Source organism: Grampus griseus, assembly GCF_964374135.1.
Source record: "Grampus griseus genome assembly, chromosome: X".
NCBI lineage: Eukaryota > Metazoa > Chordata > Mammalia > Artiodactyla > Delphinidae > Grampus > Grampus griseus.
In genome coordinates, this window is record NC_138999.1 from 93,504,426 (window position 1) to 93,519,999 (window position 15,574).

At 41.7% G+C, this 15,574-nt stretch overlaps 1 protein-coding gene across 1 annotated transcript in view; it reads right to left on the reverse strand.

Moving 5' to 3' along the window:
* COL4A6 (collagen type IV alpha 6 chain) overlaps window positions 1-15,574 on the reverse strand; it is a gene marked incomplete at both ends in the record, with an annotated part of 281,869 nt that overhangs the window by 112,796 nt on the left and 153,499 nt on the right. The window lies entirely within an intron of this gene.

Below are 15,574 nucleotides of genomic sequence, written 5' to 3' on the forward strand. Positions count from 1 at the left end.
TTATGGGGATTCCCTTGTATGTGATTTGTTGCTTTTCCCTTGCTGCTTTTAATATTTTTTCTTTGTACTTACTTTTCGATAGTTTGATTAATATGTGTCTCGGCATGTTTCTCTTTGGGTTTACCCTGTATGCTACTCTCTGCGTTTCCTGGACTTGATTGACTATTTCCTTTTCCATGTTAGGGTAGTTTTCGACTGTAATCTCTTCAAATATTTTCTCAGACCTTTTCTTTTTCTCTTCTTCTTCTGGGACCCCTATAATTTGAATGTTGGTGCATTTAATGTTGTCCCAGAGGTCTCTGAGACTGTCCTCAATTCTTTTCATTCTTTTTTTTTATTCTGCTTCCTGGCAGTTATTTCCACTATTTTATCTTCCAGCTCACTTATCTGTTCTTCTGCCTCAGTTATTCTGTTATTGATTCCTTCTAGAGTATTTTTCATTTCAGTAATTGTGTTGTTCATCACTGTTTGCTCTTTAGTTCTTCTAGATCCTTGTTAAATGTTTCTTGTATTTTCTCCACTCAGCTTCCTAGATTTTGGATCATGTTTACTATCATTATTCTGAATTCTTTTTTAGGTAGGTTGCCTATTTTGTCTTCATTTATTTGGTCTTGTAGCTTTTTACCTTGCTCCTTCGTCTGTAATGTATTTTCTTGTCATTTCATTTATTTTTTGATGGGTGGTGTTATATTCCTGTCTTACCGGTTGTTTGGGCTGAGACGTCCAGCACTGGAATTTACAGGCAGTTAGATAGAGCTGGGTCTTGGTGCTGAGATGAGGACCTCCTGGAGGCCTCACTCCGATTGATATTCCCTGGAGTCTGAGGTTCTCTGTTAGTCCGGCGGTTTGGACTCAGAGCTCCCACCACAGGAGCTCAGGTCTGACCTCCAGCCTGGGAACCAAGATCCCACAAGCCAGTCTCTGGGGGTTCCTCCTGTCCCCTTAGGTGTCCATGGTCCCCCACCGGTGCCTGGTAGGTGCCCTAGTTGTGAGAAGGCGCGAATTCCACGTCCTCTTAGTACTGCTTTGCATAGTTTTAAGGATAACTCTCAGAAGGTAAGGGTTGAGTATGGAGCTGAAAACAGGAATGGTAGCAAGTCTGTGTATTAGTCTCCCATGTGTCCTCCTTCACCCTAAGCAGCCTGGAAACGATTGTTCCTTTATCTGCTGGTCTTGGAGAGTCTCCTGGAGAGGCAGAAGGTGGCTGCAGCACATACTGGGGAGCTCCTTCTACTGCATGAAGCCCATGCTGGCAGGTGCCATTGTGGAGGCTCCTCCCTCTTGCCTCAAATTGGTTTTTCAAACAGCTTACCTCTGCAAGTAAATCCTGAAATGGGAAGTGCAAGGAAAAACCAACTTGCAGTAAGAAGAGAAGTTAGTCTTCGAAGCCTTGGGCTCTCTTTGTGAGGTTCTTTTAACTTCTCTTCTATGGTGTCATTTCTCCACCAAGATTGTCATGGCTCTTCCTTCCTGAGAGTATTGGAGGTATTGGGGACTTAATGTGTTAGTTCTGTTTATATTTAAAAACACGGATCTGACGAGGGAATGTTTAAATGAAATACATTCATCATTAGTGATGGAAATTCAAGCCTAAATGAGGAAATAGAGGGAATTTTTTAAAAAATGCATTTTGAGGAATAAGGGGGTGTTCCTACTGTATTCGGCAAATCTCACCATGTTTGGTGTGGTCATCCCTGCAAGGCTGACTCTGTCTGTGGTTGTCTAGCTGTCTTACACAACTAATGTGAGGCAGACAAACATAAAGACAAAGCTTCAAAAAAATGGAGTGATATTTCTTCCATTTGCTTCAAAAAGGACCAGCCAGGTGATGGGGTTCAGGGCATGCTACCCCCAAACATGGCACCTCGATATATTGAATATTTTAAGCTGAAGGAGTTTGAGAAAACTGCAGAAGTAGGAAGGTCACTCTGACCTTCCCCCCACCCTTCTCCCCTGAAACAGGTCATAAAACCCTTATGTGAGATGCCTTCCCCATACCCAGAGGAAAGGAGCATCCTTGTCTCCGAAGACAAAGAGACGCGAAGAAGAATCTGAACAAACAGGCCTTGCTAAGTGTTCCTCAGTTTACTACACTTACCTCATACTCCTTAACCTATCATATTTCTACACAACTGCCCACTCTTCATCAAACCTAGCATAAAAATATACAAGTATAACTCCTTCCGGTCTCCAGTTCCTTATGAAGGTTCTCGTATCATGTAAAACTTAAAAGTTAATTTGTATGCTTTTTCCCTGCTACTCTGTCTCTGTCAGTTTAATTTCTAGACCCAGCAAAGGACCCTAAGAGGGTCAAGGAAAAGTTTTTTCTCCCTTACAATAGCTAATCATGGATTGGCAGTTAAGCTGTCTTTTTGCTCCTACTAATTCACAGTGAGGGGCCTTGAAGGCCTCTCACTTTAAATACAACCTTGTCTTTACAAAGACTGTCTCTTAAAAGCATCAATTGCCCTTGTTTTCATTTGATTATCTAAATACAATTTAAAAAAAAATCTTCAAAAACCTTTCTTTATAGAGGTAAAAGATATTGGAATCTACATTTTATAAACACTCAGGTACACTCAGTAGCTCTTCGTTTAAAAAAATGAGTAAGCAACTGCAGCCAATGTTTACTTAGTCCAGGAAGACCCATAAGACAACCATAACCATAATAAATGATAGATTCTAGTGGGTAAACAAGGTTAGGGAAACAGAAGGGGTTCTACCGCCTAACATCAAGCCAAAGCACTAGACTAAGTCAGGGACGGAATCCATAGCAAAAGAGAAATGACATCTACCTGATGAAGTTCTCAAATGAGGTTCCTGCATCCTACTTCTTAGAGCATTGATTCTTAGAGTTTTAGCTGCACATTAGAATCATCCAGGTTCTACCCTAGAGAGTGTGATTTAATTGATCTGGAGTTAGACCCAGGCACTGGTGTTCTTAAGAAGTTTCCCAGGAAATGCTGATGTGCAGTCTGGGTTGAAAATCACTGTCCTAGAGTACAAGGTTCTGCTTAGAGTTGTCATTCATCTGAGGCATTATGAAGAGCTCAGGGCAGTGGTTTCCAAACCTGGGTGCACATCAGCTTCCTCCTGTGAGGTTTTTAAAAATACAAATTCTTGGGACCTATTCCCATACTTCCAAATTCAAAATTTTAGGAGTTGGTCCCAGGAATCCCCAATTTTACAAGCTACTTAGACAATTCTTATGCAGCCAGCCTGGCAGGTCCTTGTTGGAGGAAGTGCATTTGAGAAGTACTGAGTTAAGTCTTCTGTATATCTGTGATGGTACAGAGCAGTGGCTCTCAACCGTGGATGCTCGGATGCCTGAATCTCACCTCCAGAGAATCTAATTTAATTGGTCTGGGGTGGACTCCAGGTACCAGTATTTTTAAAAAAAGCTTCCTGTGATTTGTGTGCAATCATGTTAAGGAACTACTAGCTCTGAGCAAGAGTGGAAAAAAAAAAAGTAGATCATTTGTTGGCAGATTTTCATGTCCATGGCAGACATCACTAATCAATTCTGGCACTCTTTCCTGCAGAGCTCATATGTGGCCTCATAATTCTTCTCACTATATTGTTCTAGGCAGCCACTCATGCATGGAGTGGGCATGAAACTACTGTTTGCCATCTTTACCTTAAATCCTGCCTGGCAGAGATCTAATAACCTCTGGAGAAGCCTTCCTGGCTTTTGCTTCTAGTATCATACTTAAGTATCCAGATTGTTGTCCACCAGGATACTCTTTTGAAGCAGGAGAAGGTGGAAGCCAGAAGTGGATGCAATAGAGAGATCCCTCACCTAGCTACCTCTACTACCCAGTGAAGCACTTTCAACCCCAGCTTCTGCTACAAGTTGAAAGCCTTATGCAGAGGAATTTATCATATTGGGTTCATGGAGGGTCTCTGTATGACCTCCTAGTATCAAGTGTACAGGAAAGGCCAAGCATAAAGGGAGTTTCACTCAATATTTACCCTAAATTCAAACTAGAGTTCTTGTTTGTACATCCCAATCTATTTTCCATAAACATTCCACCTATTGATGGTTGTCTTATCACAGGACTCATACCCAGCACTCTGAACCTTTGTCCCAGGCTATGGTATGTGGGAGAGCACTTGAGCTTCAGAATGAAGCTCTTCTCTTGCTGTGCTGCTTCCTGGTTTGGAGGAGAAGAAAGGTCAAGTGGGCCAGAAGTTTCAGCAGTTTCTTCTGTAGCTGATAATTAATGTGGTATGTGAGGAGGGCAGAAAGAACATTTTTTTTCTTCTAAGAAAGGGCCTCTTCCCCTGGGGTCTGTTGTTTCTACAAATGCAGAACAAAGAACTGTAGGAAGACAGACCTTTTTCGCTCGGTAACATGCAATAAAGCACCTTTAAAGGCAACAGATCATAATTCTGATTAGGACTGTAGAGGTAAGTGCACACTGAGCTTGCCAAGGATCCAGAAGTCTGCAAATGAGGAGAGCTTTGTGGGAGGCAAGTAGCCTGGAATTAAAGGAAAAAGGCGGGCTTTGGAGTCAAAATATGTTGAGTGGCACTATGACTTATTATCTGTGTGACTCTGGGCAAATTACTTAACCTCTCTTAGCCTCAGCTCTCTAACTTACAGAATGAGGGATTAAATTAATACCTTCCTCATAGACTAGTGGAAAAGATTAAATTAGGTAATGATAGCTTTCTATAAGGCCTCCTGGAACAGACCAGTATCTGGCAAACAGTAACTATCAATGGATGGTATCTAATATTATTATCCGAAAAGGTCATTACACTGCTCAAACACTCAATTCAAAATCCATATTAGGCATTCTCAAGGTATGATTCCCGGACAATCAGCTTCAGAATGACCTGGGGGGAGCTTCAAAAACACAGATTCCTGGGCTACATGCTAGATCTAAAGAATCAGAATTGAGCTTGGCTTTAGGAATAAGCAATTTTAAGAAACACTCTGGGTGATTCTGCTTCAAATTTAAGTTTAAGAGTCACTGATCTATCTAATAGGGCCAATTATATCTGGCTTGTTCATCTTACAAAAAATATAATTAATTCATAGGGGGAAAATTATGTAGAAGTACTTGAGGAAAACAACATTGTAAACTTGCTAAGTAGTATTAACTAACATCATTTAGATGACAGGAAAGAAATGGAGTTAATTTCAGGATTCCAGGTTCAGGGGGAATCCCAAAACACTGGGAACTTTCTCATTGCTTCCTTCTTTATGTATAAGTGGCCTAAGATTTAAGAAAGGTATGTTTTGACTGGACTCCACAAAGATGCCAACATTGTTTTTAACTAATACTTTTAAAATATATACTATAAGCTGGGCACTGGTGGTGACACAGCAGCAGTCGATAAGATAGACGAGGTTCCTGCCTCACTAAGCTTACATTTTAATTGGAGGAGACAGATAGTAAACAGCTGTAAAAGTTGAGACTAAAAGATCATTCATTCATTAGTTCATTCACCCACACTCTTTCTTTCAACAAACATGGAGCTTACATCTAGAGGAAGAAAAAAAAATCCAAGTAATTACAAGTTAATAAGTGCTACAAAGAAATGCATGGTGCTAAAGGATTATGTGTCTAAGGGAGGATACTATCAAGGGAGGTCTAATATGGGGTGATTTTTAGTGAGGAGGGTGGGGGCAGGAGTGGGAAAAGAAATAGCTGATGATAAGCATTTCAGGAAGATGCAGCATGTTGAAGGCCCAGAGGTTGAAGAGAAGATGGAAAATATCACAAATGTTTGATATTTGAAAATATCAGAATGGCTGCTGAGGATAGTGCTATAGGCTGAATATTTGTGTCGCTGCCAAATTAATATGTTGAAGCCTACTCCCTCAATGTGATGGTATTTGGAGGTGGGGCCTTTGGGAGGTGATTAGGTCATGAGGGTGGAGCCCTCATGAATGAGATTAGTGCCCTTATAAAAGACACTCCAGAGAGCAACCTCACCCCTTCCACCATGTGAGGACACAGTGAAAACATGGCCATCAATGGATTTCGAAGTGAGCTCTCGCCAGACACCAAATTTTCCAGTGCCTTGACCTTAGACTTCAGCTTCCAGAACTGTGAGTAAAACAATTTTGTTGCTTATAAGCCATCCAGCCTATGGTATTTTTGTTATAGCAGCTTGAAAAGACTAAGACAGATGAGGAAGGTGGAGAATGGCACTAGAATATGAAGAGGAAGACAGGGCTGCTAGATCGTGATGACTCAGCGCTATGATGAAGAGTTTGGACTTTATTCTGAAGGCAGTGGGAAACCATCGAAGGGGTTTCCAATCAGGAAAGTAATAAAACTCAGATGCCACATGTAATAGAGGACAAAATGACAAATAATAAAGGACACAAAGGCGTGACTCAGAACTGTGCATACTACAGAGGCAAAGGTGAGCTGCTATGGCTGGGGAGGGGATTGTTGAAGGCAGACATAAGCTGGACCTGATAAATGGGAGAGACTTGGAGTTCATGAGGTCCTTCATTTTGGATGGAGGAAAACACCTGAGTGGAGTGGAAAGCTTACAACAAACATGGCCATGTGGGAAGATGATGGAGCATGAGGGAGCCATCCTTCTCTTTCCTTGGTGGAAATATCTGTTTTGTTGTTGGTATTTTTATGTTGGAAGACTGTAATGATAGAATTCTGCAAAGTCACTTTGTGGGATGGGTGAATGGGTGAAAGAGGAGGTACCGGAGTCACAAATCAAAAGCAATCTGAGGAAAAGGATTAGGGGAAGAATGGAGTTCGTAATGACCTAAACTCTCTGTTTTACAAATGAGCAAAAAACAATGTATTCCTCAGTCAAGACACATGAAGATGTTGAGAACCATCTTCCTGTAAAATATAGGTCTTGAAATGGGAAGAGATAATGAAAATAGCCTGAGAGCTCCATGAAGACAGATCCTTTATCTATGCTGTTCATCAGTGAGGCCTTAGCATTTAGTGTACTGCCTGGCAAATGGTAGGAACTTAGTAAATATAGTGCTTCTAAGGCCAGACACAGATATTAAGTGTAAATTCTGTGTCTAGGGTACCTGAAAGTATGAAGGGCCTAGGCTTCCTATAAGCACAGTTGCGGGACCAGGAGGTGGTAGTGGTGGTGATGGTTAGGGGATAGAATTTGTTGTTTGTCATCAACTTGGCTCAATGTCTGCAAGAGTTTCTTATTACTGCTATAACAAATTACCATAATCCTGGTAGCTTAACAACACAAGTTTATTGTTTTACTCTTCTGTAGGTCACAAGTCTGAAATGCATTTCACTGGGTTAAAATCAGTGTTGGCAGAATGGCATTCCTATCTGGAGGCTCTAGGGGTTAATCAATTCCTTTGCCTTTCTAGCATCTAGATGCTGCCCACATTCCTTTGTTCATGGACCCTTCCTTCTATCTTTAAAGCCAGCAACATTGGTCAAGTCCTTCTTACCTCACATCACTCTGACACTCTCTCTTCAGCCTCCCTCTTTCCACGCGTAAGGACCTTTTTGATTACATTGGGCCATGCCAGGTGATCCAGGATAATCTTCCCATCTCAAGATCAACTGATTAGCAACATTACTACTATCTGCAACCTTCATTCCCCCCTGTCATATAACATAGCATGTTCACAGTGTTCCGGGGATTAGGATGTGGACATCTTTGGGAGGGGAGGCATTATTCTGCCTATTACAAGCTCTCACCCATAAAGCTGGTAAATGTACTCTACTGGGCCTTCTTTCAAGCCCAGAGCATATAAACTACTTAACACAATACACTGACCATATAGTAGAAGCTCTCTTGTATATATAATACTCTCTTGTATAATAAGTAATTGATTGGTTAAAGTGAAGAATCATATAAAATGATACATATGGTCCTTAAGCATTTTATTTCAACCTAAAACACACAAATGTATATTCATTCAGCAATCTGGTGATGTGATGTAAGACCAAGCCCCTCTTTCTGAGTGTGGGTCCTTTGGCTGACATTTCTGACTCTTTCTTCCGTAAGTTACATCCCAAATGCATCCCATTTGATTTCCAGTTTCATGTTTCCCCCTGCCTCAACAATAGAGCAGTTTTTAAGACTTTTCTTTATCAAGTCTTTCCAAAGAATCGAACTTAGTTTACATGGAAACAGTAGCCTTCCTTTTACTCTCATATTTCATAAATTTACAATGTTACCTAATTACATTAGCAAGTACAACTGGCAAAAATGGGTTTGGTGATGAAACAACTAATTCTTTTTTTTTCAGATCAAGCTAAATATATTTGTGACCTTATAGGAGAGAAATGACATTTAATTCAGTGACTATAGGGCAGTATGCTCCATAAACGGTGCCAGCTGATAATGAAAACAACTAATTCTTGATAAGCATCAACTTGACACATGGGAGCGGAAGTATAAGGGTCAACTGAAGGGTAACTTACTGCCCGTGACCTTTCTCTGTGCCCTGAGCATTAGTCAGTATATATTTCAGTAGGAAGGGAAAGCATCAACTCAATCCACCACATCAGTTAAGTAGATGTCAGTGATGGGAGTTTTTACCATATTTAAGAGTTTACTAAAAAAGGAATGCCCAGTAGATACCACGTAGTCTCAATGTACTCTGGTACTGATTTCCTTCTTGAAAGTCCCCCCACCCAAAATGTGCATCAGCTAATGTTAACAATGGTTAATATTTATTTAGTGCTTCTTATGTGCCCAGATTTGTGCTAAGAACTTTATATTTTATTTAATCCTCATGACAACCATATGAGGTAGGATGCATCATGCCCATTTTTATAGATGTGATAACTAAAACTTAGAGTTAAGAAACTTGCTAAATGTCACACATCAAAAGACATTCAAGCCCAAGCAGTCTAGCTCTAGAGCCCACACTGACTACTACTGTACCATGTTGTCAACTATTAGACACACAAGTCAGGAATCACAGCATGTGGTGCTACCCTGTCAGCTGCCTCCTTGCTTCCTCTTCATATCCTAATGGTGGACCATACCAAAGTGAGAGACAAAATATCTATGGCGATGCTCCTAACCAGACTTCTTTGCTTTCTTATCTCCCTAGCAATGAGCCAGCAAGATAATCAGGGACCACAACTGGACACTGTTTGAAGTTACTGATAATCAGGGACCACACCTGGACACTGTTTGAATTTACTGAGGTTCTTTATCAGTAGCAGAAATTTGTTTCTTCCAGCAGCTGCACCTATTTTTTTTTTTTTTTACCAAGCTGGTCCTTATTCACTTTTCCTCTGGATTTAGCTATATTCTCCAAAGGCTCAAGGACAACCAGCATTCCCTCTTAGTTCTACCACTATAGAGGCTACTCACTTACCTTCTGCCTCCAGAAATCACTGCAAGTAATCTGTCTTCCAGGATTCCATGGAAGTATGGAGAAAGAGATCAGAACTCAGCTTCCTTGCTATGGCTAAGGCACATTAGCCCTTAGACTCAAAAGAGATTAGATGGAGCCTCACTGAATGATATAGCCAGACAGCCATAGCAACCAGCTGCTGGAAGTTAGACTACAGGAAAAAAAAGATAAGGAGAGAACCGTGCTAAGGAAAAGGGAGGGGCTTTCAGAGACTGGGGTCATGGAGACCTCTGTCTAGAAGGTTCATATAAGGCAAACACACTGTCAGTGCATGCTGGCCAGAAACCCTGAGGAGGAGAATTTAAGGGCAGATGGTATCTTCTACCTTTAGGATTCCAAAAGCCAGACTTAGCAGTGCAAGTCTACCAAAAGCCAGAGACACAGGTTACCATGGAGACTCACACCTGAAAAAATCTTGCAGGCTATATCAAAGATACCAGCTCAAATCTCTTCAGGCTAGGTTTGAGCAGCTTGGACTAAAATTCTACCCAGACCAGACTGGGCAGGATGGGGCAGAGGCATGATTTGAGGGCAACTAAAAACTCTACAAAGGCAGTCAGGTAAGGGCTAAGACAACACTAGCATGGACCTATTAACATCTAAGTAAAGCTCAGAGTCAGCAATAAGCAAGTTGACAGATTTCAGATGATTATAATATTCCCATTCTTCAAAGGACCATAGTATATTGGGGTTTGAGGCCACTCTAGTTCAACTAATATGTGATGTTTAGATTTTTTTAAAGATCTATTTTTATTAAAAATGGAGAGATAGGTATGTCTGTTTCAGGGACGGGAGAATTTGTGTCTGCATGTTTCAGTAGGAGGAACTTCCATCCTCCCCCCCCAAACAGGTCCAAATGGAAGAGTAGATTGTGACAACTGTGAAGGAGGCAAACCCTAGGGGCATAAGAGAGAACAGAAAAGGACCAGGCCATGAGGGTTCATCCCTGAAGAGAAAAGAGCCGTGGACCTTTACCTAGCTGTGTATGTTATGGGATCGTGGAATTTAGTGTGGCAAAAAGCAGAGAGGACTAGAAGTCATAAGAGTTGGGTTTGCATTCCAGACCTGCCCAGATTTTCCATGTGACCTTGAGCAAATCATTTAAGTTCTCTGGGTCTCGGGTTTCTCATCTGTAAAACAGGAACAGTCATATCTGCCCTAGCTACCTGTGGAAAATTGCATTACTGACCCCAATTCTTTGCCCCTGCCATCTCCCATCCATTGACTCTGGGTTTGATCATGGAGCTTGCTTTGGCAAATTGGATGATGTGGAAATAACAGTGAGCCAATTATGAGCCCAGGCCTTAAGAGGCATTACTGGCTCTACTCACCCCTGCATCTCTCTCTGCCTTACCATGAAAATAACACGCTCAGGTTAGCCCATGGTTCTAGGAGGAGGATGAGGAGCACGTGAAGCACAGCCACTCCCAGCCTAGGCCAGGTAACCCCTAGGCTTGCCACAGACTCATGACCAAGCCCAACTTAGACTGGCCTACGCCCAAGAAACCTACAGCCTGGTGAGAAATAAGAAATCTTTTAGGCCACTGAGTTTCGGAATGGTTTGTTACATAGTGACAGTTATTTGATATAACTTGTAGAGGTGATATGAGTCTCAAATATGATAACATATGAGAGTACTTTTACAAAACATCCAAGGTTTATACAAATGCAATGGACTGTTTTAAGAGTGTAGCAGCTTGAAGGGCTAGAATGCTAGGGTAAAGTGGCATTTGGTCATGTTCTGTTACTGCAGGTTTTAATTGAAAGGGTCCCCTTTGCCACAAGTAAACTGGGGGAGGGGGCTAAGTCTCAAGGTTCCACTCCAGTGACCTCATCCTGAAGTCATCGTTGCCCATGAGTCCCTGTTCAGGCACTTGAGGAAGAACAACAAAGCCTAGAGTAGAAGGAGATAGAAAAAGGATGGCTTAACGAGAAGCCTTGCAGACTTCTTCAGACAGCAGAACAGGATGCCAACAGCTCTTCACTGTGTCTCTTCAAATACTTGCTGTGTTCACTGAACCAGCCATAAAATTCATCGATGTTGGTGGAGTCATGTGGGCTGTGGCCGGCAGGCTTGCTGAGCAATAATTCTGTCAGCTCTCTATTCCAAGCAACTGTCTCTGAGAGTTCCAAAAGCTAAACACAGGAACACCACACCAGCCACAGGCCTCATTAACCAATAAACCCTTGATGGAAAGCAGGATCTCACACGGTTGTTTCTGGTACAAAACTTCCCTAAGGGAGGGGGACAGTTGTACTTAAAAATCCCACTGGGCTGACTAAAGATGCTCCCATCCTTCACAATTTACTTCACAGAGTTTGGGTCAGGCCAGTATTTCTACCCAGAAAATAAATATTAGAAGGGATATTTAGAAGACCTTGGCAAGAAAAGTATAAGTAAATATAAGAGCACAGGCAGGAGTATTTTGAGAAGTAATATTAACTGGACTCAGTGGACTAGAGAGTAAATTATTTACACTCCTAAGGAATCGGGCCAGACTCAGCCATTTAAGGGAAGGAGGAACGACCATCTGCTGCTTCAGCTACAAGTGACCAGCTTACAGGTCGCACGCCAAGCCTTGAACCACAGCCAAAAATATGAATCACAACCAGATACAGCCTCAGAAAATTCCACCTTGGGGGTCTATAAAGGAAAAAAAATTGTGTGCTCTCTTTACTGGCAGCTGGGATTGCTGTTTCTCACTGTATGCAGCTGTCCAAAGGGAGTTCTCTCCTTTATAGAGAATGCGAGAAAGCGAACTACTTTAAACCACTTTATTTCTACTACGTTTCCCTTGTGAAATCGATCAGTCACCCATTCACTCTGAGCAAGGGAAAGCCTATGGTGGATGAATTCCCTTAGTTATCAGCTGCCTTCAGGGATACCCAAGAACATCTGAAATCTAATCAATCAGTTTACCCTTCCTTTAACCACAATGCCAAAATAGATACATTTTGATCAGATCCCTTATTACCATCTTACCATCATACCCAAAGCTTGGCAACCCACATCCAATAGGTCCTTCAAATTTGCCTTTTCTTCGGATGCATCTCTGGATTTGTCCTGCTCCTCTCCCCTCCCACTGCTCTGCCCTATAATAGGCTCCATTCCCCATGCTTTGCTTACTGTAACAGCCGGTGGGACTCCTGGCTTTTAGGTTTTCTCTACTTTCCTTCATGTTGCACTCAGGTCGTCTTTCTCAGCTACCGTTTTGAAAAATCTATTCATTCCCTTTCTTTTCAAGGAATGAGAACGACCCATTTTCTTATAGCACTGAAGCCTCTGTGTGACAGCTCTGTCCCTCTAACTTCACTCATTGTGTCAGCCACTAACTTCAGGCTCATACCTGGAAAACGAATTCCCTCCTTTGAAACTGCTCATAACATTTCCTTTGGCTGGAATGCTCCTTGAGACCTCCTCAACATTCCTGCCACTCCATGTACGCATAGGCAGCCTCACGTTTCTATCTTCTCATGAAAATTCTAATAATAATACTAATGAGATGAGTGGAAATCTAATTGGAAACAAACTAAACAACAATAAAAGCAAGATGAGCTTTCTTCTTACCTCTCAGTCTTCTTACTACTGGGTTATTGGTGGTTTCCTCAGCAATGCCTTATTCACCCCATCCCTCCTTTTCTATTTCCACAGGACCATTTTATTTCAAGATTGCACACTTTACCCTCTACCTGCCAGTGGTTCTCAACCTTGACTGTATATTAGAAGCACCTGGGGAGGTTTTAAAACACTGAATACCCAGGTTGTACCCTAGACCATTAAATCAACATCTCTGGGGGTAGTGAGTCCCAGGTATCAGTACTTTAAAAATTGTTCTAGGAGATTCCGAGGTTGAGAACCACCAATCCAGATAACCAGTATAATCTCCTGCCAGGTTTCCTCCACTTCTGGGTTTTCTTAACTGTACCACATTTTACTGCTGTTTAAATTCTCAGCTCTAAGTGGTTCATTCCCTTACTCAAGATCTTTTAATGGTGTGTCCATATCTATATATCTATTTCTATTTATCTCTATATACATGAACATAAATATGCTACATTAAATGAAAAAACATAGGTTAGAGAAGAATATAGTCTGTTTAAATATCAATTTTATGTGTATGTTAGTTTTCTATCATTGCATAACGGATTTCCACAAACTTAGCAGTTTAAAACAACACAAATTTATTAAGTCACAGTCTCCATGAGCCAGGAGTCTGAGCATAGTTTGACTGCTGCTAAGGGTCTCTCACTGTTTTAAAATATCGGTTTTATTATCAGTCAAGTATGGTGAGGCCAACAGATCAGGGGATGACTGCCGTTGAAAAGATAATTTGTTACTACAGGTTCCAAGAAGAGGGGCACAGCACACCACACAGAGCCACATGGGAAGTGCCAGGGTTGGCCAGGAGGCAGAAGGAGTGAGGGAAAAGCATGGGCAAGGGCCTTTATTGTAGTTTCTATGGGAAAGGCAAGGCAAGGCAGAGTAATCAGGCTCAAGACTGGTTAGTTTGAATAATTTCAGTGGGCTCTGGGCTATAGAAGCTGTCACTAGTTGTCTGGTACCCGGCCCTGGGATGATTAGGGCAGAGGAATATTGCCTTCTGGAGTGTAAGAGCCAAACAGAGGGGGTGGTTCAGATACTGGGTCTGGATTGGTTGGTTTGCATATGAAAGGCACCCCTCTGGGCCAGTCATTTGCTATCTTTAAGAACTGGCTACATAAAAGAAGATGTAGTCAATATTTAGTAGGTTGAAATTACAGCATCAGCCAGGGCTGTGACCCAAGCTCACTACTTATTGTCAGAATTCAGTGCCTTGTGGTTTTAAGACTAAGGTCCCCGATTTCCCCAGTCAGTTGCTGGCTGACTGCTGGGGGTCAGTCTCAGCCCCTAGAGGCTGCTCTCAGGTCCTAGCCACATGGCTCTCTCACAACGTGAAGATTAGTCTTCAAAGCCAGCTGGAAATTCTTATATAATGTAATGTAATTACAGGCGTGACTAGCTCACCACCTTTGGCATATAACATGACTTATCAAGGGAGCCATAGCACATCATATTCACAGGTGTGCCCACACTCAAGAGGAGGGGATTATATAGGGCATATAGCCAGGGAGCAGGCATCTTAGAATTTTTCCTTCTACAAATATGGAATATCCAATAATATGGAATTATTTATATGTATAAATTTGCATGGGATAAAGTCTGGAAATATATATCTCTATATATGGAGAGAGAGAGAGAGAAAGAGAGGGAGAGAGAGAAAGAGAGAGATGTTAACATGAATAATCTCTGTTGAGGGGCTTTCAGGTGGAATTCTTTTTTTTTTTTTTAGATATTAATTGTTAGCACATATATTACTTGGGAGGCAAGGAAAGAAGGAAGGAAAAGGGGAAGAAGGAAAGAACCTTCAGTTGCTTAATGAACTAAGCATAAATTCATCCTCTCAAAACAGGCTCCCCACAATATAATCCCAACTCTGTTTAAGGAATCATCTTCCAATACAGCCTTCAAATGACCCCATATTCTAGCCAAATGATCTACGCTGGCCCACATTTTACCCTGTGCTTTGCTACCTGTATGGCATACTCACATTATTTCAATGCTTTGTTCTGTCAAAATCTATCCCTCAAGGCCCATGGTTATTTTCTCTGCAAACTCACCCTTGACTCCACCAGCCTTGAGGTGCTTCCTCTTGATTTTTGAATCCCTGAGCAACAGAGCATAGGGGTTAAGCTCCTAAACTCTGAGGTCGTATTGCCTAGGTTCCACTCCTGGCTCTTGCTACTTTCTAGCCAAGAAATCTGGGGTAAATTGCTTAACCTTTAATAAATCAGGACCACAGCTCAGAAGAGATAAAGCAAGTAGGAGAAGAAGGGCTTTTATCCACAATCCAAGGAGAAACAGCAGAGTGGGAACACTGGAATTGAAATATCTAAGTCAGCAACCCAAAGGAAACCACATATGTCTTCAGAAAGAAATCAACTATGTGGGACTGATAGTAGAATGGTGGTTCAAATGAGTGGAGCTCTGATCTTCAAGTCCAAAATGTAACCTTTGCCTTGGAAAATTCCCCAGTCAAAGTCACAGAAACTAAACAGAAAGCAAATGCTCCGTGAAACCAGGCAATGCCATCAATGACACTTCCCAGGCCATGTCTCCAAAACAGAGGGTTCTTCCTATTTAGGTCTCTATGCAGTGACGTATGAGTGTGTTCATTGCAAGTGAGG